Source organism: Pleurodeles waltl, chromosome 2_1 (genome assembly GCF_031143425.1).
Source record: "Pleurodeles waltl isolate 20211129_DDA chromosome 2_1, aPleWal1.hap1.20221129, whole genome shotgun sequence".
Taxonomy (NCBI): domain Eukaryota; kingdom Metazoa; phylum Chordata; class Amphibia; order Caudata; family Salamandridae; genus Pleurodeles; species Pleurodeles waltl.
Window position 1 is genome coordinate 620,504,011 of NC_090438.1, and position 9,671 is coordinate 620,513,681.

Sequence of the window (9,671 nt, forward strand, 5' to 3'; positions counted from 1 at the left end):
AACTTCTCCACTCTAGCAAAGCCTTTACTGAAACTGACCCAGAAGGATGCCTTGGATGAAATTGAGCTGAAAGGAGATGAGATGGATGCTTTTATTGAATTGAAAGAATGCATGTGTAGGGCTCCAGCTTTAGGTATGCCTGATTACACAAAGCCTTTCACATTGTTTTGTCATGAACGTGATGCATGTTCTTTGTCTGTCTTGACCCAAGCCCATGGTGGCATAAACAGACCAGTAGCGTATTTTTCAGCTACTTTGGATCCGGTCGCAGCAGCACTTCCAGGGTGTTTGCGCGCCGTAGCAGCAGTTGGTATCAGCCTCACACAGAGTGAAGGAATAGTGATGGGACACCCATTAACAGTCATGGTCCCTCACTCAGTTGAGATACTTTTGACCCGCTCCCGAACGCAACACATGACTGGAGCAAGACTCACAAGGTATGAAACGATAATTCTGGGCTCACCGAATGTGCAGCTGAAAAGGTGCACCACGCTGAATCCAGCAACCTTGCTTCCCGGTGAAAATGCTGAAATTGAGAACGCTGAAGACGTCGAGCATGACTGCCTTCAGGTGACTGAATTTTGCACAAAACCCCGACCTGACATTAAGGATACCAAGCTTGATGAAAATGACCAAATTGTTTTTGTTGATGGGTCATGTTTAAGAGATGCATTGGGAATATTGAAAGCAGGATATGCTGTATGTACTGTAACAGGGGTCTTGGAAGCGTCCTGGCTTCAAGGAGTGTATTCCGCACAAGTAGCAGAACTTGTAGCCCTTACAAGAGCATGTCAACTGTCTGCATTGATGAAGGTTACCATTTACACTGATAGTCAGTACGGGTTTGGAATTGTGCACGACTTTGGGCAACTATGGTCACAGAGAGGTTTCCTGACCTCTTCAGGGTCCCCAGTGAAAAACGGGGAGAGAATAAGGGAATTGTTACACGCCATTCAAATGCCAGCCGAAATTGCAGTGGTAAAGTGTAGTGCTCATACAAAAGGACAGGACTATGTTTCTCTGGGAAATGCATATGCAGATCAGGTCGCAAGATTTTGTGCCCTGAACTGTATATTGCTCAGGGATGAATGGAATTCGATAAATGAGCCAGAGCTCGAACCAGCTGAAGCATTTGCCTTGAAAGTCGTAGATACAATGGATGAACTAAAAGCATTACAGAATAGCGTTAGGGAGGATGAAAGAGTTTCTTGGATTAAATCACAATGTACAAAGAGACCAGATGAGATATGGGTTTCAAATGAGGGAAAATTTGTTTTACCAAATTGTCTCTTATCGCAGCTAGCGTGGTTCTATCATGGGCAGGCTCACCTAGGGAGAGATGCCATGATAAGATTGTTCAAAACTGATTGGTTTAACCCCAGATTTCGTCAAGTTGCAGAAGCAGTTTGCCATCGTTGTGTCATTTGTCAGCAGATGAACCCAGGAAAGGGAACAGTTGTGAACATGAGCCACATCGGTAGGGCAGGCGGCCCGTTCAGCAGGATGCAGATGGACTTTATTGAGATGCCTGTGCATGGCGGTCTGAAGTATGTGTTGGTGATTGTGTGCATTTTTAGTCACTGGATTGAGGCATACCCCACACGTAGAAATGACAGCCTTACAGTTGCAAAACTATTGTTGAGGGAGTTGATACCACGTTTCGGATTCCCGATCTCTTTAGAATCAGATAGGGGAAGTCACTTCAATAACGAGGTGATAAAGTTACTTTGCGAAGCGCTGAACATTGAGCAAAAACTGCATTGTAGCTATCGCCCTGAAGCCTCTGGACTGGTGGAACAAATGAATGGTACACTGAAATCAAGAATGGCGTAAATATGTGCATCGACAAATTTGAAATGGCCTGACGCATTGCCTTTGGTGTTAATGTCAATGAGAAACACCCCTGACAGAAAGACTGGATTGTCCCCGCACGAAATTCTCATGGGCAGGGCCATGAGACTTCCTGCAGTTCCCGCAAACGCGCTTTTGAATATTACAGATGATATGGTGTTAGACTACTGCAAAGGTCTGGCTGACGTGGTTCGCTCTTTCTCTCACCAGGTGGAAGCAACCACCTTGCCACCGATCCAAGGTCCAGGACACACACTGAAAGCAGGTGACTGGGTCGTGGTAAAGAAGCACGTGAGGAAGTCGTGTCTGGAACCCCGTTGGAAAGGCCCTTTCCAAGTGATCCTGATGACCACTACCGCTGTGAAGTGTGCGGGAGTTCCCAACTGGATTTACGCCAGTCACACAAAGAAAGTGTTGTGTCCCACAGATGAGGAAGTTGAAGCGCTGAAACTGCCAGTACCTGATAACAAAGTGCCAGGCGCTGAGACAGAGCAAAACAGAACTAGAAGCGAACAGGCAGAAATAGTCGAGAGAGAAATATTCTCTGAGGACGAAGCAACCGATTCACTTGGGGAAGACCAAGGAGAAACATCAGACAGCGACGAAGCAGCTGAGGGTGACAAAGAGCCTGAAGCAGCTGAAGGTGACAAAGAGCCTGAAGCAGCTGAAGGTGACAAAGAGCCTGAAGCAGCTGAAAGTGACAAAGAGCCTGACGAGAGTAACGGTGACGAAGGGCTCGAAAGAGGTGAAAAGGCAGGAGAGCCTGATCAGAGGAGGGCTTTCCCAGAAGCAGACGGTACAGAAAAAGAAAAGGAAAACGTGATTGACTCCTCAGGAGGAGGGGACAAAGCAGAACCGAACGAAACTGTTCAAACGTCTTCAGAAGAGATCGCAGGTCCATCAAGTGGACACAGTGCAAAGAAAAGACCCAGTATATCACCAGTAAAAGTAAGAACTAGAGAAACGTTGAACGACAGTGAAGGGCCAAGAGTGAAAGAGAAAAGAAAGGAAGTGTCTGTCGTGGTACCAACATCAAGTGAAGAAAAAGACTTGGCCAAAGAGGAAAGTACCAGTGAGGCAGAATCAAAGAGAGATGCAAAATTGAAAAGGAAAAGGATACCAAACAGGAGATATTCCGGTCCAGAATGGGCATATGTAGTCCATGACGATTGGACTGACGAATTTGTATCTCTTAGCCTCGAGAACGAAGAAGAAGGGATACCAATAGAAAAGAAAAGTTTTATGGACACTGTTGATTGAAAAGCTGGTAAATGACATTGCTTGCTACAATCTAACGTGATACAACCAGCTGAGACATTGCTAAACCGGATGAGACATTTGCTAACTTGATAAGACTTTGATAACCTGATTGACTCTTAAACCTGATTTGAGACAACTTTGCAACTGAAAAAAAAGAAAAAAAAAAAAAAAAAAGAGAGTGAGTTATTGAACTTTGAAAAAAAAAAAAAAAAAAAAAAAAAAAAAAAGACTGAGTTATTGCCGAATTGAACTGAGGTATTGCCGAATTGAGACAAATGCTGCTAACCGATAAGTGACTTGGCTCCTGAAGAAAACTGTGTGAACATTGCGCTCGTTCAGCCTTGTAACTGAATTGCTAAATCGTTTCTTTTATAAGTGCTTCTAGCTCTCTGATTCTATACAGATCATGACACAAAACAGTAGAGTGAAATGTTGTAAATATGCGTGTATAGGCTTGATAGCTGCATGTGTACTAATAATAATAGCAATAGTGCTTGGAACGCGTGGTAAGGGTGAGAATGAGAAAATTGATGCTTCTACTTTTGCTCCTGTTACTGTCACTGAACTAACCGCACTGAAAAGACTAGAATTAGATGAGAGACACTTGCATGATAAGAAGGAGCTTTCATATAATGTTTTCTATCGCTTGCTAACAGAATATGTTGAGACTATGGATGCGAAAGATTGTTACGTGTGTACACAGATACCGACATCGGTAACGGAAGGGGTGACTTATCACCACATGCCTCTTACATATGGGATTACATGTAGTATAGTAACTTCTAGATTTTATGGTCAAACCAACATACAGTATTTTTACTCAAATTATGATGTTACCTTTGCATATGTTCCTATAATCACACAGCTTAGCCAGATTGCTAAAGATTGGGATGCTAAAATAATGAGGGAATTTTTCGAGCCAATGCAACCTTTTGAAACAGCTCACGCTCATAGGGAAAACCTTACCTGCTCCCTCTCTGCAGTAGAAATTAGCTTTTTAGATCGCACAGATGATAGAAGGGCACAAATGAATGCGAAATTAGAAAAAGAGCTACATAAGAGGACTTCAGTAGATAATTATGCTTTTGCCGCAATAAAAACACAAGGGAGAATAGCTTTAGATGCTTGGCATGTAGGGAAATTTTGTATATATCGTGGTGAATCTTATTATGACAACATTTTTGTGGGAGCGAGTGAGTGTAAACATACGTTTATCTTTAAGGCCAAATGGACATTCATGCTGAACGGACTTGACCCTGTCATACCAGGTGTATATTACATTTGTGGGCATAATGCCTATTATCGTCTTCCAAAAGGATGGTGGGGGAGATGTTATTTGGGTATAGTGTTCCCAAAGGTTTATCAACTGGAGGACCTATCGGCGATTCCAAAGCCGTCTGGATCTCATCGTATCCAGAAAAGAGAGACCGCAGCTGCTGTGGTAGGAAATATATTTGGAGCCATGATTCCTTCATTGGGAGTTGTGTTGAATTCCATCAAAATAAGAAAGTTGTCTACTATAGTGGATAACATGTTGACAAAGTTTTCAGGTGCTATAATCCTGATGGATGCTGAACTTGCAGCGGAAAGAGCTATGACTCTTCAAAACAGGCTTGCCTTAGACATTCTTTTAGCAAAGGATGGCGGCGTTTGCAAAATGCTTGGTGCGCGCCACTGTTGCACTTATATTCCAGACAGTGTGAAGATTAAAACAATGCTTGCGAATTTAACGAAAGAGAGTGCAGACTTGAAGGAATTGAAAGAACCAGGAGTTTGGGAGAAGGTTGGAAAGGGAATTGCGTCAGTGGGAAGTTGGCTTGGTGGCATTTGGAATGGAATATTATTAAAAATAATACAGGGAATATTAATAGTACTGATTTGCATTTTGGGAATTTGGGGAATAAAAAGGGGAATAATAATGATCATGGCAAGAATTAAAAGAAGGAAGGAAGAGAAAATGATGAAAAGAATGGCAGAAGAATACAAAGCAAAAACAAGGGGAACCAAAAGGCAGAGAGAACTGACAGAATTTTAATGGAATAAAATTTGTGGGAATGATTTTGTGTGAGGACAAGTAGTCATCAGAGGAGGGATTGATGACGCTGAAATGAAGGTTTTATATTTTTAGTGCTTAAATGTAGTGTAGCAATAATCAAGTGTGACTTTAATCGAACTAAATAAGATTGTACGGTGACAAATGTGCCCTCAGAGTAGTTTGCCAACATTTATAAGCGTGCTTTATATAACGTGATGTATTAGAATTGTGCTCATTTGACATAATCGTAAACGTGTGTCATAATTTGCTTGTTAGAAATGTTTAGCTTAGCATTACTTTAGTGGAGGCTTTGGCCTAGTTGCCGTGTCTCACGGTTTAGATGCTCGTATTTTTCCAATGTGCTAATAAAACGTGTATTCTTGCTTGAAGCTGTACTTTTCCAGTGAGATCGGTTCACATGCTTATCTTTAAGGTTTCGTGCCAGCCTGGCATCTTCTTCTTTGCTCCAAGGTCAATCTGCAGGTGCAGACAATGGACGCTCTGAAAGTGAGTTAATTGGTAAAATATGTTGCAACTTACGTTCCCGACTCCAAGGATAATGTATGCCTAGGTAGAAGCTTGTGAACTGTAGTTTTTGATTGGACAATTCGAAGCCAACCTATGAACCCTCCAATGGAAGACCCTACTGGATTTGAACTGTTGTCTATTTAAACCAGGTGCACGAGAAGAAAGCAGCCATTATTGCCATTACCAGCGATTATAGCCATTACAGACATTGCAGACATTACCGCCATTACCCGCCATTTTGCAGGACATTGCAGCTATTATGGCCCATTTTGCTGTGACGCCATTTTGAGAGACTTTGATGCTTTCTCTAATCGAGAGAAAGAGACTTTAAGTAATTCTCGCCCTAGAGACTTTAACTTTGATTCGTCCCTTTGCATGAAGTAATAGTTGTCCTTTTATCTTGCCGCTGTGAGGCAATTGCCCCGTCCACCCTACCCCTTTGCCCTGTCCCATGCTGGTCGAAACCGGTACCTATGCTGATCGAAACCGGTACCTGTGAGACGAAGACTTCCTTGAATGCTGATTGAATTTGGTAAATATGAAAGGAAATGTACAATTGCATTGTGGTTCTTTTTAGGTAACCAACTGCTGATTTTTTATAAGAGCCCTAGTTAGGAGTTTTCCAAATTAATGTTGCTAAATTGTTTTTGCATGAAATCCCACATGCAGATGCTAATTTGAGGTTAGGTGAGGATCCTTTGTTGCACAATGCAATTTGAGACCTTGTTATGCTGACCAATGTATGCAATTAGCCCATTACAGATTATAGTTTTAGTAGTTTGTGTTGCTATCATCGAAGGTATTGTTATTCAAATGCTGCATAGATTGCATTTTTTCCGTCGTTATGGACAGCTATTAATGTTCATTTACATATATCATTTGGTGTTGAGACACATCTATATTTTGCTAGCTTTGTTAATATAGGGAAATAAATTCATTAACTTTGCATAAACTGGTGTGGTTATTCATGATCGAAAGTTCATGGTTTCGCCGAAATGTATTCCGGATTAATTGTGAAGTGTTATGTTGATCAGGGCATTGCTTATGTTCGATATTGATTATTGATTTGATTAAATTGATCACTCACGAGTGAAGAGAGTCCCACTTGGTCAAAAGATTCATCGACCCAAGAGCGTCCCAATACAGGTAATTTATTAGGTCGGAACGCTCTATCAAGTCTGACAAAGTGCTGATTCACCTGTGATTTAATTATCGCTGTTTGCCGATGCACAGCAGCGCTGCTACTGCCAGTTCCAGACAACATTTGACAAGATAAAGACAAAGATGTGAATCAAAATGGATTTTTAAAAAAAACAGTCAATACCACGGCTTATCTGAGCACGAGAGAGGATATTGTCTCCTTGCATGAATGTCTAAAAAAGGATCTTGGCTGGGATAAAAGGCAAACCGAACCCAGAGGAGGGGCCATCACACACTGTAACAGGAGGAAGCGTGATGTAGTGTGATGGCCAACAAACATATTCACTTAGTGAAATCACCTGTTAGAGGGAACTCAGCACACAAAGGAGGGACATTTCACAAAATGCACCAATAAAAATGAAGCATTTAAAACAAGCACTACAAAGAACAATTAGCAAGAGCTGGCGTGGTTAAAAGCCCACAGAGAGATTACAACAGGCTACAGCTCTTACTTACGCGACCCCAAAATGATACTCCTCTCTCGTCCGCAGTTGAGACAAGTCAACAAACTGAAACATGGTAAACAAGGAATGATCCTGAGGTTGTCCGACACAATAATACACAGGAAAGCTATTAAATAAGGAGCATGAGACTGAGATACACAATAAAGCCATCCAATCATGAGCAAGGTGCTGATCCAAAGCAAATCTTATATTGCATTTTAAACAATATGTCTTGACCACAAACAGCTGAAGCTGTCTGCAAGGCAATACCTAAAAACGTGTGTCACTGGGATAAACTAAACTTGTTAAGGAGAACAAACGATGAGGTCAAGATGGTGTGGTACCTAGGGCGTCAATGTGACTATTCAGGAGTGGTAATGTGGTCCAGGTTGTCTTGTCAGTACTACTTCAAATTGGCACAGCAATATTAGCACTAACAATGAAGAAATGACGGTGGTATTTGCAGAAGAATACTACTGACCGTGATAAATTGCGTTCCAGATCATATCATAACAGACGGGCTCTGCCTTATCAATGTGTGTGCTAGCCAGCAGGTCTCGGGCATCCCAGGTGTCAAGATGTGTGGCTCCAGTTCAGGGAGAACTGAATAGGTCTTCACTTCTATTTGATGTTGCATTCATGTTACACATTCTGTAATAAAGAACATTTGTCCATCAATCTGCGCTCACAAAAATCACACTATTATAAACATTTCCAATTTACATACTACGATGCAAGGTGAAAGATACAGTAGTAGAAATATCGTATTTTAACATTTTCTCAAATACCAGCCATTCCGGTGGCCTAAACTTTCACTGCACGAAGTCCAGAGTTAATTAACGCATCCACTTGTCACCACAAATAGTTTTTTTTTTAAGTGGTTAAATTCTTTATTAAATCAAGCTTTGAAAAGGTGCAGAAATGAGAAGCTTGCAAAGTGCATGACATACAGCTCACTGTCATTTATGCTACGCGCTAAACAGCATGTTTCTGGAGAAATCTTTTCCCTTCCTCGGAGCATCACTGAAGCGAAATGTGAAAACAGAGCAACGGTTTACCCAAGTTTATGTACAATTGTAAAACCTTTAGTCGAATCATTTCAATTATTCAGTCAACTTTTTTTAAAAGCGTTTAAACCAATGGGCTATCGTTTCACAAATACCAACGTCAATTAACTAATCAGTGTTCTGTTTTTAGTTTGCCAAACAGCAATAATTAAAATGTATTCCATTATGGCATAAAGATGTACTGCCTGTTCAAGTTAAGCGACAAAAATAGAAGTCTAGCGCCATTTAGTGTTTTTTTTTCTCCATAAAAACCTTCAAATAACAATTGACCACTTTGGCGTGCATTGGACAAGACACTACAGACAGCACAACAACAAAATCGAAAATTATTAAATAGAACTGAGCCGAGCTAAAGAAAAGCCGAAAGGGGGCGTGGCCAACCATCATGGTTGTGTGGACGTGATACTCCGCGCGGTAACCTACAGACTTCGCTATGCTTGGCGTCATCCAGCCACCCTCAGACCTCTAAATTACCGGGGCAGACGGGCAGAGCTTACCTGCAAAGCAAATGCTTTGCTTGGTTCTCCCGGAGTGCATGAGATCGCCACTGCTTGCTGCTGTGTGCTTCGGGGACCTGTGGCGACACCGGAGCAACTGCAGCGAGGCTGCGTCAATGCCATTTGTGGGGCTGCCAGACCAAGCTCACTGCTGCCAGAGATAACATGGACCGCACCTTACTTCAACCTAGCGGTATGGAGAGTGGGGGCAAGCACGTGGCTCAGGAGAGCCGCCATCTGACAGTAAAGCGTTCTGCCAAAATGGCAGCGAGTAGTCTCGGGGAACATCCTCCTCCTTAGAGAGCTGAACGCCCCACCTAGAGACGACCGAGCCTCCTATGCGCGTCAACTGAAATAGCCGGTTCTGAGCAACATCTAATGACCGCAGTGCAGCCCAGGGCCAGCATTCCTGACCTTGTTATGGCACCAGCAATGTTGCCAGACCTTAACTTCACTGAAGGTGGACTGTGGAACCTGATTTTCCTAATGAATAGCTATGTCTCTGTTACTAACAAGGGCCTGAATTGCTGCATTCTGACAGGGCGCAGCCTGCAACACTCTTGTGGCTGTGCATTTGCCTGAATACAGAGGTCCCCTTCTGAAGGGACATCGGCAACCTCCTTCTCACCACCTCGCCTCGTGATCAGGAGCGCACCTAGGGATCAGTAGCACAGTGGGGTACCCTGGTGATTTCCTATATAGTAAGTCCTTGGAGGCGTTGGTGCAACAACAGTTTTCTGTTTGATTCTTTCTATTGTGGCTCCTCGAGACACCCTCTCAACACTATAGG

The 9,671-nt window shown here is 42.6% G+C and overlaps 1 long non-coding RNA gene across 1 annotated transcript in view; it reads right to left on the minus strand.

The window, feature by feature from the left end:
- Positions 1–9,322, minus strand: part of LOC138259065 (uncharacterized) — an 80,530-nt gene extending 71,208 nt beyond the window's left edge. Inside the window, exons 1-2 of the long non-coding RNA XR_011198633.1 lie at positions 8,882–9,322; positions 7,799–7,968 (exon numbers count right to left, since the gene is read on the minus strand). This is a non-coding gene — a long non-coding RNA (uncharacterized lncRNA). The remainder of the gene's footprint in view (positions 1–7,798; positions 7,969–8,881) is intronic.
- Between the last annotated feature and the right edge of the window lie 349 nt (positions 9,323–9,671).